General features: G+C 41.1%; 32 non-coding genes and 12 pseudogenes across 32 annotated transcripts; all 44 read right to left on the bottom strand.

Moving 5' to 3' along the window:
* Window positions 1-96: 96 nt before the first annotated feature.
* Window positions 97-215, bottom strand: LOC134892628 (5S ribosomal RNA; annotated as a pseudogene).
* A 107-nt stretch (window positions 216-322) lies between these two features.
* On the bottom strand, window positions 323-441 carry LOC134887752 (5S ribosomal RNA; annotated as a pseudogene).
* A 107-nt stretch (window positions 442-548) lies between these two features.
* Window positions 549-667, bottom strand: LOC134889205 (5S ribosomal RNA; annotated as a pseudogene).
* Window positions 668-774: 107 nt separating this feature from the next.
* On the bottom strand, window positions 775-893 carry LOC134902207 (5S ribosomal RNA). The gene has a single exon (XR_010175677.1). It is a non-coding gene; the product is annotated as a 5S ribosomal RNA (ribosomal RNA).
* Window positions 894-1000: 107 nt separating this feature from the next.
* LOC134900989 (5S ribosomal RNA) lies at window positions 1001-1119 on the bottom strand. Its single transcript, XR_010174488.1, has one exon. It is a non-coding gene; the product is annotated as a 5S ribosomal RNA (ribosomal RNA).
* A 107-nt stretch (window positions 1120-1226) lies between these two features.
* On the bottom strand, window positions 1227-1345 carry LOC134886101 (5S ribosomal RNA). The gene has a single exon (XR_010170195.1). It is a non-coding gene; the product is annotated as a 5S ribosomal RNA (ribosomal RNA).
* A 107-nt stretch (window positions 1346-1452) lies between these two features.
* On the bottom strand, window positions 1453-1571 carry LOC134888721 (5S ribosomal RNA; annotated as a pseudogene).
* Window positions 1572-1678: 107 nt separating this feature from the next.
* LOC135070516 (5S ribosomal RNA) lies at window positions 1679-1797 on the bottom strand. The gene has a single exon (XR_010256678.1). It is a non-coding gene; the product is annotated as a 5S ribosomal RNA (ribosomal RNA).
* Window positions 1798-1904: 107 nt separating this feature from the next.
* On the bottom strand, window positions 1905-2023 carry LOC134900558 (5S ribosomal RNA). The gene has a single exon (XR_010174070.1). It is a non-coding gene; the product is annotated as a 5S ribosomal RNA (ribosomal RNA).
* Window positions 2024-2130: 107 nt separating this feature from the next.
* LOC134900557 (5S ribosomal RNA) lies at window positions 2131-2249 on the bottom strand. The gene has a single exon (XR_010174068.1). It is a non-coding gene; the product is annotated as a 5S ribosomal RNA (ribosomal RNA).
* A 107-nt stretch (window positions 2250-2356) lies between these two features.
* Window positions 2357-2474, bottom strand: LOC135068877 (5S ribosomal RNA). Its single transcript, XR_010255068.1, has one exon. It is a non-coding gene; the product is annotated as a 5S ribosomal RNA (ribosomal RNA).
* Window positions 2475-2581: 107 nt separating this feature from the next.
* Window positions 2582-2700, bottom strand: LOC135068540 (5S ribosomal RNA). The gene has a single exon (XR_010254737.1). It is a non-coding gene; the product is annotated as a 5S ribosomal RNA (ribosomal RNA).
* A 107-nt stretch (window positions 2701-2807) lies between these two features.
* On the bottom strand, window positions 2808-2926 carry LOC135068769 (5S ribosomal RNA). Its single transcript, XR_010254961.1, has one exon. It is a non-coding gene; the product is annotated as a 5S ribosomal RNA (ribosomal RNA).
* A 107-nt stretch (window positions 2927-3033) lies between these two features.
* Window positions 3034-3152, bottom strand: LOC134886647 (5S ribosomal RNA). The gene has a single exon (XR_010170727.1). It is a non-coding gene; the product is annotated as a 5S ribosomal RNA (ribosomal RNA).
* A 107-nt stretch (window positions 3153-3259) lies between these two features.
* LOC135068876 (5S ribosomal RNA) lies at window positions 3260-3377 on the bottom strand. The gene has a single exon (XR_010255067.1). It is a non-coding gene; the product is annotated as a 5S ribosomal RNA (ribosomal RNA).
* A 107-nt stretch (window positions 3378-3484) lies between these two features.
* LOC135065102 (5S ribosomal RNA) lies at window positions 3485-3603 on the bottom strand. The gene has a single exon (XR_010251391.1). It is a non-coding gene; the product is annotated as a 5S ribosomal RNA (ribosomal RNA).
* A 107-nt stretch (window positions 3604-3710) lies between these two features.
* Window positions 3711-3829, bottom strand: LOC134888806 (5S ribosomal RNA; annotated as a pseudogene).
* Window positions 3830-3936: 107 nt separating this feature from the next.
* LOC134900556 (5S ribosomal RNA) lies at window positions 3937-4055 on the bottom strand. Its single transcript, XR_010174067.1, has one exon. It is a non-coding gene; the product is annotated as a 5S ribosomal RNA (ribosomal RNA).
* Window positions 4056-4162: 107 nt separating this feature from the next.
* LOC134888015 (5S ribosomal RNA) lies at window positions 4163-4281 on the bottom strand (annotated as a pseudogene).
* A 107-nt stretch (window positions 4282-4388) lies between these two features.
* On the bottom strand, window positions 4389-4507 carry LOC134892047 (5S ribosomal RNA; annotated as a pseudogene).
* A 107-nt stretch (window positions 4508-4614) lies between these two features.
* Window positions 4615-4733, bottom strand: LOC135069109 (5S ribosomal RNA). Its single transcript, XR_010255299.1, has one exon. It is a non-coding gene; the product is annotated as a 5S ribosomal RNA (ribosomal RNA).
* A 107-nt stretch (window positions 4734-4840) lies between these two features.
* On the bottom strand, window positions 4841-4958 carry LOC134888315 (5S ribosomal RNA; annotated as a pseudogene).
* A 107-nt stretch (window positions 4959-5065) lies between these two features.
* Window positions 5066-5184, bottom strand: LOC135068572 (5S ribosomal RNA). The gene has a single exon (XR_010254768.1). It is a non-coding gene; the product is annotated as a 5S ribosomal RNA (ribosomal RNA).
* A 107-nt stretch (window positions 5185-5291) lies between these two features.
* LOC134890938 (5S ribosomal RNA) lies at window positions 5292-5410 on the bottom strand (annotated as a pseudogene).
* Window positions 5411-5517: 107 nt separating this feature from the next.
* LOC134900555 (5S ribosomal RNA) lies at window positions 5518-5636 on the bottom strand. Its single transcript, XR_010174066.1, has one exon. It is a non-coding gene; the product is annotated as a 5S ribosomal RNA (ribosomal RNA).
* A 107-nt stretch (window positions 5637-5743) lies between these two features.
* Window positions 5744-5862, bottom strand: LOC135067459 (5S ribosomal RNA). The gene has a single exon (XR_010253672.1). It is a non-coding gene; the product is annotated as a 5S ribosomal RNA (ribosomal RNA).
* A 107-nt stretch (window positions 5863-5969) lies between these two features.
* LOC134894090 (5S ribosomal RNA) lies at window positions 5970-6088 on the bottom strand (annotated as a pseudogene).
* Window positions 6089-6195: 107 nt separating this feature from the next.
* On the bottom strand, window positions 6196-6314 carry LOC135058485 (5S ribosomal RNA). The gene has a single exon (XR_010244913.1). It is a non-coding gene; the product is annotated as a 5S ribosomal RNA (ribosomal RNA).
* Window positions 6315-6421: 107 nt separating this feature from the next.
* On the bottom strand, window positions 6422-6539 carry LOC135068048 (5S ribosomal RNA). The gene has a single exon (XR_010254257.1). It is a non-coding gene; the product is annotated as a 5S ribosomal RNA (ribosomal RNA).
* A 107-nt stretch (window positions 6540-6646) lies between these two features.
* Window positions 6647-6765, bottom strand: LOC134901149 (5S ribosomal RNA). The gene has a single exon (XR_010174642.1). It is a non-coding gene; the product is annotated as a 5S ribosomal RNA (ribosomal RNA).
* Window positions 6766-6872: 107 nt separating this feature from the next.
* LOC135067731 (5S ribosomal RNA) lies at window positions 6873-6991 on the bottom strand. Its single transcript, XR_010253942.1, has one exon. It is a non-coding gene; the product is annotated as a 5S ribosomal RNA (ribosomal RNA).
* Window positions 6992-7098: 107 nt separating this feature from the next.
* Window positions 7099-7217, bottom strand: LOC134900554 (5S ribosomal RNA). The gene has a single exon (XR_010174065.1). It is a non-coding gene; the product is annotated as a 5S ribosomal RNA (ribosomal RNA).
* A 107-nt stretch (window positions 7218-7324) lies between these two features.
* On the bottom strand, window positions 7325-7443 carry LOC134886122 (5S ribosomal RNA). Its single transcript, XR_010170214.1, has one exon. It is a non-coding gene; the product is annotated as a 5S ribosomal RNA (ribosomal RNA).
* A 107-nt stretch (window positions 7444-7550) lies between these two features.
* LOC135067878 (5S ribosomal RNA) lies at window positions 7551-7669 on the bottom strand. Its single transcript, XR_010254086.1, has one exon. It is a non-coding gene; the product is annotated as a 5S ribosomal RNA (ribosomal RNA).
* A 107-nt stretch (window positions 7670-7776) lies between these two features.
* Window positions 7777-7895, bottom strand: LOC135061823 (5S ribosomal RNA). Its single transcript, XR_010248192.1, has one exon. It is a non-coding gene; the product is annotated as a 5S ribosomal RNA (ribosomal RNA).
* A 107-nt stretch (window positions 7896-8002) lies between these two features.
* LOC134887621 (5S ribosomal RNA) lies at window positions 8003-8121 on the bottom strand (annotated as a pseudogene).
* Window positions 8122-8228: 107 nt separating this feature from the next.
* Window positions 8229-8347, bottom strand: LOC135061948 (5S ribosomal RNA). The gene has a single exon (XR_010248313.1). It is a non-coding gene; the product is annotated as a 5S ribosomal RNA (ribosomal RNA).
* A 107-nt stretch (window positions 8348-8454) lies between these two features.
* Window positions 8455-8573, bottom strand: LOC134887366 (5S ribosomal RNA; annotated as a pseudogene).
* Window positions 8574-8680: 107 nt separating this feature from the next.
* Window positions 8681-8799, bottom strand: LOC135066139 (5S ribosomal RNA). The gene has a single exon (XR_010252395.1). It is a non-coding gene; the product is annotated as a 5S ribosomal RNA (ribosomal RNA).
* Window positions 8800-8906: 107 nt separating this feature from the next.
* LOC135064780 (5S ribosomal RNA) lies at window positions 8907-9025 on the bottom strand. The gene has a single exon (XR_010251081.1). It is a non-coding gene; the product is annotated as a 5S ribosomal RNA (ribosomal RNA).
* A 107-nt stretch (window positions 9026-9132) lies between these two features.
* Window positions 9133-9251, bottom strand: LOC135069171 (5S ribosomal RNA). The gene has a single exon (XR_010255359.1). It is a non-coding gene; the product is annotated as a 5S ribosomal RNA (ribosomal RNA).
* Window positions 9252-9358: 107 nt separating this feature from the next.
* LOC135067037 (5S ribosomal RNA) lies at window positions 9359-9477 on the bottom strand. The gene has a single exon (XR_010253267.1). It is a non-coding gene; the product is annotated as a 5S ribosomal RNA (ribosomal RNA).
* A 107-nt stretch (window positions 9478-9584) lies between these two features.
* On the bottom strand, window positions 9585-9703 carry LOC135059514 (5S ribosomal RNA). The gene has a single exon (XR_010245918.1). It is a non-coding gene; the product is annotated as a 5S ribosomal RNA (ribosomal RNA).
* Window positions 9704-9810: 107 nt separating this feature from the next.
* LOC135058594 (5S ribosomal RNA) lies at window positions 9811-9929 on the bottom strand. Its single transcript, XR_010245021.1, has one exon. It is a non-coding gene; the product is annotated as a 5S ribosomal RNA (ribosomal RNA).
* Window positions 9930-10000: the final 71 nt, after the last annotated feature.

The following is a 10000-nucleotide window of genomic DNA, read 5'->3' as shown; positions in this document are numbered from 1 at the left end:
TTTCTGTTAGAACTTTTCTACTTCTAACTACTGGTTCATAAATGAATACGTTTTAAAATGGAATGCATCAACAGAACGGTGTTGGCAGTATAAAATTATCTACAGCACCTTGTATTCCCAGATGGTCTCCCATCCAAGTACTAACCAGGCCCAACACTGCTTAGATTCCAAGATCAGATGAGATTGGGCGTATCCAGTGTGGTGTGGCTTTAGAAGAGCTTTATGGTTTCTGTTAGTACTTTTCTACTTCTAACTACTGGTTCATAAATGAATACGTTTGAAAATGGAATGCATCAACAGAACGGTGTTGGTAGTATAAAAATATCTACAGCACCTTGTATTCCCAGGTAGTCTCCCATCCAAGTACTAACCAGGCCCAACACTGCTTAGCTTCTAAGATCAGATGAGATTGGGCATATCCAGTGTGGTGTGGCTGTAGATGAGCTTTATGGTTTCTGTTAGAACTTTTCTACTTCTAACTACTGGTTCATAAATGAATACGTTTGAAAATGGAATGCATCAACAGAACGGTGTTGTTAGTATAAAAATATCTACAGCACCTTGTATTCCCAGGTGGTCTCCCTTCCAAGTACTAACCAGGCCCAACACTGCTTAGCTTCCAAGCCCAGATGAGATTGGGTGTATCCAGTGTGGTGTGGCTGTAACTGAGCTTTGTGGTTTCTGTTAGAACTTTTCTACTTCTAACTACTGGTTCATAAATGAATACGTTTGAAAATGGAATGCATCAACAGAACGGTGTTGGCAGTATAAAAATATCTACAGCACCTTGTATTCCCAGGTGGTCTCCCATCCAAGTACTAACCAAGCCCAACACTGCTTAGCTTCCAAGATCAGATGAGATTGGGCGTATCCAGTGTGGTGTGGCTGTAGATGAGCTTTGTGGTTTCTGTTTGAACTTTTCTTCTTCTAACTACTGGTTCATAAATGAATACATTTGAAAATTGAATACATCAACAGATTGGTGTTGGCAGTATAAAAATATCTACAGCACCTTGTATTCCCAGGTGGTCTCCCATCCAAGTACTAACCAGGCCCAACACTGCTTAGCTTCCAAGATCAGATGAGATTGGGTGTATCCAGTATGGTGTGGCTGTAGATGAGCTTTGTGGTTTCTGTTTGAACTTTTCTACTTCTAACTACTGGTTCATAAATGAATACGTTTGAAAATGGAATGCATCAACAGAACGGTGTTGGCAGTATAAAAATATCCACAGCAACTTGTATTCCCAGGTGGTCTCCCATCCAAGTACTAACCAGGCCCAACACTGCTTAGCTTCCAAGATCAGATGAGATTGGACGTATCCAGTGTGGTGTGGCTGTAGATAAACTTTTTGGTTTCTGTTAGAACTTTTCTACTTCTAACTACTCGTTCATAAATGAATACGTTTGAAAATGGAATGCATCAACAGAACGGTGTTGGCAGTATAAAAATATCTACAGCACCTTGTATTCCCAGGTGGTCTCCCATCCAAGTACTAACCAGGCCCAACACTGCGTAGCTTCCAAGATCAGATGAGATTGGGCGTATCCAGTGTGCTGTGGCTGTAGATGAGCTTTGTGGTTTCTGTTAGAACTTTTCTACTTCTAACTACTGGTTCATAAATGAATAAGTTTGAAAATGGAATGCATCAACAGAACGGTGTTGGCAGTATAAAAATATCTACAGCACCTTGTATTCCCAGGTGGTCTCCCATCCAAGTACTAACCAGGCACAACACTGCTTAGCTTCCAAGATCAGATGAGATTGGGCGTATCCAGCGTGGTGTGGCTGTAGATGAGCTTTGTGGTTTCTGTTTGAACTTTTCTACTTCTAACTACTGGTTCATAAATGAATACATTTGAAAATTGAATGCATCAACAGAACGGTGTTGGCAGTATAAAAATATCTACAGCACCTTGTATTCCCAGGTGGTCTCCCATCCAAGTACTAACCAGGCCCAACACTGCTTAGCTTCCAAGATCAGATGAGATTGGGCGTATCCAGTGTGGTGTGGCTGTAGATGAGCTTTGTTGTTTCTGTTAGAACTTTTCTACTTCTAACTACTGGTTCATAAATGAATACGTTTGAAAATGGAATGCATCAACAGAACGGTGTTGGCAGTATAAAAATATCTACAGCACCTTGTATTCCCAGGTGGTCTCCCATCCAAGTACTAACCAGGCCCAACACTGCTTAGCTTCCAAGATCAGATGAGATTGGGCGTATCCAGTGTGGTGTGGCTGTAGATGAACTTTGTGGTTTCTGTTAGAACTTTTCTACTTCTAACTACTGGTTCATAAATGAATACATTTGAAAATTGAATGCATCAACAGAACGGTGTTGGCAGTATAAAAATATCTACAGCACCTTGTATTCCCAGGTGGTCTCCCATCCAAGTACTAACCAGGCCAACACTGCTTAGCTTCCAAGATCAGATGAGATTAGGCGTATCCAGTGTGGTGTGGCTGTAGATGAGCTTTGTGGTTTCTGTTAGAACTTTTCTACTTCTAACTACTGGTTCATAAATGAATATGTTTGAAAATGGAATGCATCAACAGAACGTTGTTGGCAGTATAAAAATATCTACAGCACCTTGTATTCCCAGGTGGTCTCCCATCCAAGTAATTACTAGGCCCAACACTGCTTAGCTTCCAAGATCAGATGAGATTGGGCGTATCCAGTGTGGTGTGGCTGTAGATGAGCTTTGTGGTTTCTGTTTGAACTTTTCTACTTCTAACTACTGGTTCATAAATGAATACGTTTGAAAATGGAATGCATCAACAGAACGGTGTTGGCAGTATAAAATTATCTACAGCACCTTGTATTCCCAGATGGTCTCCCATCCAAGTACTAACCAGGCCCAACACTGCTTAGCTTCCAAGATCAGATGAGATTGGACGTATCCAGTGTGGTGTAGCTGTAGATCAACTTTTTGGTTTCTGTTAGAACTTTTCTACTTCTAACTACTGGTTCATAAATGAATACGTTTTAAAATGGAATGCATCAACAGAACGGTGTTGGCAGTATAAAATTATCTACAGCACCTTGTATTCCCAGATGGTCTCCCATCCAAGTACTAACCAGGCCCAACACTGCTTAGATTCCAAGATCAGATGAGATTGGGCGTATCCAGTGTAGTGTGGCTGTAGATGAACTTTGTGGTTTCTGTTAGAACTTTTCTACTTCTAACTACTGGTTCATAAATGAATACATTTGAAAATTGAATGCATCAACAGAACGGTGTTGGCAGTATAAAAATATCTACAGCACCTTGTATTCCCAGGTGGTCTCCCATCCAAGTACTAACCAGGCCAACACTGCTTAGCTTCCAAGATCAGATGAGATTAGGCGTATCCAGTGTGGTGTGGCTGTAGATGAGCTTTGTGGTTTCTGTTAGAACTTTTCTACTTCTAAGTACTGGTTCATAAATGAATATGTTTGAAAATGGAATGCATCAACAGAACGGTGTTGGCAGTATAAAAATATCTACAGCACCTTGTATTCCCAGGTGGTCTCCCATCCAAGTACTAACTAGGCCCAACACTGCTTAGCTTCCAAGATCAGATGAGATTGGGCGTATCCAGTGTGGTGTGCCTGTAGATGAACTTTGTGGTTTCTGTTAGAACTTTTCTACTTCTAACTACTGGTTCATAAATGAATACGTTTGAAAATGGAATGCATCAACAGAACGGTGTTGGCTGTATAAAATTATCTACAGCACCTTGTATCCCCAGGTGGTCTCCCATCCAAGTACTAACCAAGCCCAACACTGCTTAGCTTCCAAGATCAGATGAGATTGGGCATATCCAATGCGGTGTGGCTGTAGATGAGCTTTATGGTTTCTGTTAGAACTTTTCTACTTCTAACTACTGGTTCATAAATGAATTCGTTTGAAAATGGAATGCATCAACAGAACAGTGTTGGCAGTATAAAAATATCTACAGCACCTTGTATTCCCAGGTGGTCTCCCATCCAAGTACTAACCAGGCCCAACACTGCTTAGCTTCCAAGATCAGATGAGATTGGGCGTATCCAGTGTGGTGTGGCTGTAGATGAGCTTTGTGGTTTCTGTTTGAACTTTTCTACTTCTAACTACTGGTTCATAAATGAATACGTTTGAAAATGGAATGCATCAACAGAACGGTGTTGGCAGTATAAAAATATCCACAGCACCTTGTATTCCCAGGTGGTCTCCCATCCAAGTACTAACCAGGCCCAACACTGCTTAACTTCCAAGATCAGATGAGATTGGACGTATCCAGTGTGGTGTAGCTGTAATTAAACTTTTTGGTTTCTGTTAGAACTTTTTTACTTCTAACTACTGGTTCATAAATGAATACGTTTTAAAATGGAATGCATCAACAGAACGGTGTTGGCAGTATAAAATTATCTACAGCACCTTGTATTCCCAGATGTTCTCCCATCCAAGTACTAACCAGCCCCAACACTGCTTAGCTTCCAAGATCAGATGAGATTGGGCGTATCCAGTGTGGTGTGGCTGTAGATGAGCTTTGTGGTTTCTATTTGAACTTTTCTACTTCTAACTACTGGTTCATAAATGAATAAATTTGAAAATTGAATGCATCAACAGAACGGTGTTGGCAGTATAAAAATATCTACAGCACCTTATATTCCCAGGTGGTCTCCCATCCAAGTACTAACCATGCCCAACACTGCTTAGCTTCCAAGATCAGATGAGATTGGGCGTATCCAGTGTGGTGTGGCTGTAGATGAGCTTTGTGGTTTCTGTTAGAACTTTTCTACTTCTAACTACTGGTTCATAAATGAATACATTTGAAAATTGAATGCATCAACAGAACGGTGTTGGCAGTATAAAAATATCTACAGCACCTTGTATTCCCAGGTGGTCTCCCATCCAAGTACTAACCAGGCCAACACTGCTTAGCTTCCAAGATCAGATGAGATTGGTCATATCCAGTGTGGTGTGGCTGTAGATGAGCTTTGTGGTTTCTGTTAGAACTTTTCTACTTCTAACTACTGGTTCATAAATGAATATGTTTGAAAATGGAATGCATCAACAGAACGGTGTTGGCAGTATAAAAATATCTACAGCACCTTGTATTCCCAGGTGGTCTCCCATCCAAGTACTAACTAGGCCCAACACTGCTTAGCTTCCAAGATCCGATGAGATTGGGCGTATCCAGTGTGGTGTGCCTGTAGATGAACTTTGTGGTTTCTGTTAGAACTTTTCTACTTCTAACTACTGGTTCATAAATGAATACGTTTGAAAATGGAATGCATCAACAGAACGGTGTTGGCAGTATAAAATTATCTACAGCACCTTGTATCCCCAGGTGGTCTCCCATCCAAGTACTAACCAAGCCCAACACTGCTTAGCTTCCAAGATCAGATAAGATTGGGCGTATCCAATGCGGTGTGGCTGTAGATGAGCTTTATGGTTTCTGTTAGAACTTTTCTACTTCTAACTACTGGTTCATAAATGAATTCGTTTGAAAATGGAATGCATCAACAGAACAGTGTTGGCAGTATAAAAATATCTACAGCACCTTGTATTCCCAGGTGGTCTCCCATCCAAGTACTAACCAGGCCCAACACTGCTTAGCTTCCAAGATCAGATGAGATTGGGCGTATCCAGTGTGGTGTGGCTGTAGATGAGCTTTGTGGTTTCTGTTTGAACTTTTCTACTTCTAACTACTGGTTCATAAATGAATACGTTTGAAAATGGAATGCATCAACAGAACGGTGTTGGCAGTATAAAAATATCCACAGCACCTTGTATTCCCAGGTGGTCTCCCATCCAAGTACTAACCAGGCCCAACACTGCTTAACTTCCAAGATCAGATGAGATTGGACGTATCCAGTGTGGTGTAGCTGTAGATAAACTTTTTGGTTTCTGTTAGAACTTTTCTACTTCTAACTACTGGTTCATAAATGAATACGTTTTAAAATGGAATGCATCAACAGAACGGTGTTGGCAGTATAAAATTATCTACAGCACCTTGTATTCCCAGATGTTCTCCCATCCAAGTACTAACCAGCCCCAACACTGCTTAGCTTCCAAGATCAGATGAGATTGGGCGTATCCAGTGTGATGTGGCTGTAGATGAGCTTTGTAGTTTCTATTTGAACTTTTCTACTTCTAACTACTGGTTCATAAATGAATAAATTTGAAAATTGAATGCATCAAAAGAACGGTGTTGGCAGTATAAAAATATCTACAGCACCTTATATTCCCAGGTGGTCTCCCATCCAAGTACTAACCAGGCCCAACACTGCTTAGCTTCCAAGATCAGATGAGATTGGGCGTATCCAGTGTGGTGTGGCTGTAGATGAGCTTTGTGGTTTCTGTTAGAACTTTTCTACTTCTAACTACTGGTTCATAAATGAATACATTTGAAAATTGAATGCATCAACAGAACGGTGTTGGCAGTATAAAAATATCTACAGCACCTTGTATTCCCAGGTGGTCTCCCATCCAAGTACTAACCAGGCCAACACTGCTTAGCTTCCAAGATCAGATGAGATTGGGCATATCCAGTGTGGTGTGGCTGTAGATGAGCTTTGTGGTTTCTGTTAGAACTTTTCTACTTCTAACTACTGGTTCATAAATGAATATGTTTGAAAATGGAATGCATCAACAGAACGGTGTTGGCAGTAAAAAAATATCTACAGCACCTTGTATTCCCAGGTGGTCTCCCATCCAAGTACTAACGAGGCCCAACACTGCTTAGCTTCCAAGATCAGATGAGATTGGGCGTATCCAGTGTGGTGTGGCTGTAGATGAACTTTGTGGTTTCTGTTAGAACTTTTCTACTTCTAACTACTGGTTCATAAATGAATACGTTTGAAAATGGAATGCATCAACAGAACGGTGTTGGCTGTATAAAATTATCTACAGCACCTTGTATTCCCAGGTGGTCTCCCATCCAAGTATTAACCAAGCCCAACACTGCTTAGCTTCCAAGATCAGATGAGATTGGGCGTATCCAGTGTGGTGTGGCTGTAGATGAGCTTTATGGTTTCTGTTAGAACTTTTCTACTTCTAACTACTGGTTCATAAATGAATTCGTTTGAAAATGGAATGCATCAACAGAACAGTGTTGGCAGTATAAAAATATCTACAGCACCTTGTATTCCCAGGTGGTCTCCCATCCAAGTACTAACCAGGCCCAACACTGCTTAGCTTCCAAGATCAGATGAGATTGGGCGTATCCAGTGTGGTGTGGCTGTAGATGAGCTTTGTAGTTTCTGTTTGAACTTTTCTACTTCTAACTACTGGTTCATAAATGAATACGTTTGAAAATGGAATGCATCAACAGAACGGTGTTGGCAGTATAAAAATATCCACAGCACCTTGTATTCCCAGGTGGTCTCCCATCCAAGTACTAACCAGGTCCAACACTGCTTAGTTTCCAAGATCAGATGAGATTGGGCGTATCCAGTGTGGTGTGGCTGTAGATGAGCTTTATGGTTTCTATTTGAACTTTTCTACTTCTAACTACTGGTTCATAAATGAATACATTTGAAAATTGAATGCATCAACAGAACGGTGTTGGCAGTATAAAAATATCTACAGCACCTTATATTCCCAGGTGGTCTCCTATCCAAGTACTAACCAGGCCCAACACTGCTTAGCTTCCAAGATCAGATGAGATTGGGCGTATCCAGTGTGGTGTGGCTGTAGATGAGCTTTGTGGTTTCTGTTAGAACTTTTCTACTTCTAACTACTGGTTCATAAATGAATACGTTTGAAAATGGAATGCATCAACAGAACGTTGTTGGCAGTATAAAAATATCTACAGCACCTTGAATTCCCAGGTGGTCTCCCATCCAAGTACTAACCAGGCCCAACACTGCTTAGCTTCCAAGATCAGATGAGTTTGGGCGTATCCAGTGTGGTGTGGCTGTAGATGAACTTTGTGGTTTCTGTTAGAACTTTTCTACTTCTAACTACTGGTTCATAAATGAATACGTTTGAAAATGGAATGCATCAACAGAACGGTGTTGGCAGTATAAAATTATCTACAGCACCTTGTATTCCCAGGTGGTCTCCCATCCAAGTACTAACCAGGCCCAACACTGCTTAGCTTCCAAGATCAGATGAGATTGGGCGTATCCAGTGTTGTGTTGCTATAGATGAACTTTCTGGTTTCTGTTAGAACTTTTCTACTTCTAACTACTGGTTCATAAATGAATACGTTTTAAAATGGAATGCATCAACAGAACGGTGTTGGCAGTATAAAAATATCTACAGCACCTTGTATTCCGAGGTGGTCTCCCATCCAAGTACTAACCAGGCCCAACACTGCTTAGCTTCCAAGATCAGATGAGATTGGGCGTATCCAGTGTGGTGTGGCTGTAGATTAGCTTTGTGGTTTCTGTTAGAACTTTTCTACTTCTAACTACTGGTTCATAAATGAATACGTTTTAAAATGGAATGCATCAACAGAACGGTGTTGGCAGTATAATAATATCTACAGCACCTTGTATTCCCAGGTGGTCTCCCATCCAAGTACTAACCAGGCCCAACACTGCTTAGCTTCCAAGATCAGATGAGATTGGGCGTATCCAGTGTGTTGTTGCTATAGATGAACTTTCTGGTTTCTGTTAGAACTTTTCTACTTCTAACTACTGGTTCATAAATGAATACGTTTTAAAATGGAATGCATCAACAGAACGGTGTTGGCAGTATAAAAATATCTACAGCACCTTATATTCCGAGGTGGTCTCCCATCCAAGTACTAACCAGGCCCAACACTGCTTAGCTTCCAAGATCAGATGAGATTGGGCGTATCCAGTGTGGTGTGGCTGTAGATGAGCTTTGTGGTTTCTGTTAGAACTTTTCTACTTCTAACTACTGTTTCATAAATGAATACGTTTGAAAATGGAATGCCTCAACAGAACGGTGTTGGTAGTATAAAAATATCTACAGCACCTTGTATTCCCAGGTGGTCTCCCATCCAAGTACTAACCAGGCCCAACACTGCTTAGCTTCTAAGATCAGATGAGATTGGGCGTATCCAGTGTGGTGTGGCTGTAGATGAGCTTTGTGGTTTCTGTTAGAACTTTTCTACTTCTAACTACTGGTTCATAAATGAATACGTTTGAAAATGGAATGCATCAACAGAACGGTGTTGGCAGTATAAAAATATCTACAGCACCTTGTATACCCAGGTGGTCTCCCATCCAAGTACTAACCAGGCCCAACACTGCTTAGCTTCCAAGATCAGATGAGATTGGGCGTATCCAGTGTGGTGTTGCTGTAGATGAGCTTTCTGGTTTCTGTTAGAACTTTTCTACTTCTAACTACTGGTTCATAAATGAATACGTTTTAAAATGGAATGCATCAACAGAACGGTGTTGGCAGTATAAAAATATCTACAGCACCTTGTATTCCGAGGTGGTATCCCATCCAAGTACTAACCAGGCCCAACACTGCTTAGCTTCCAAGATCAGATGAGATTGGGCGTATCCAGTGTGGTGTGGCTGTAGATGAGCTTTGTGGTTTCTGTTAAAACTTTTCTACTTCTAACTACTGGTTCATAAATGAATACGTTTGAAAATGGAATGCATCAACAGAACGGTGTTGGCAGTATAAAAATATCTACAGCACCTTGTATTCCCAGGTGGTCTCCCATCCAAGTACTAACCAGGCCCAACACTGCTTAGCTTCCAAGATCAGATGAGATTGGGCGTACCCAGTGTGGTGTGGCTGTAGATGAGCTTTGTGGTTTCTGTTAGAACTTTTCTACTTCTAACTACTGGTTCATAAATGAATACGTTTGAAAATGGAATGCATCAACAGAACGGTGTTGGCAGTATAAAATTATCTACAGCACCTTGTATTCCCAGGTGGTCTCCCATCCAAGTACTAACCAGGCCCAACACTGCTTAGCTTCCAAGAACAGATGAGTTTGGGCGTATCCAGTGTGGTGTGGCTGTAGATGAACTTTGTGGTTTCTGTTAGAACTTTTCTACTTCTAACTACTGGTTCATAAATGAATACGTTTGAAAATG

This window comes from Pseudophryne corroboree, chromosome 3, assembly GCF_028390025.1.
Source record: "Pseudophryne corroboree isolate aPseCor3 chromosome 3, aPseCor3.hap2, whole genome shotgun sequence".
Lineage (NCBI taxonomy): Eukaryota > Metazoa > Chordata > Amphibia > Anura > Myobatrachidae > Pseudophryne > Pseudophryne corroboree.
Note: the sequence above shows the minus strand (reverse complement) of the source record. Positions and strands in the feature narration are given on the sequence as shown.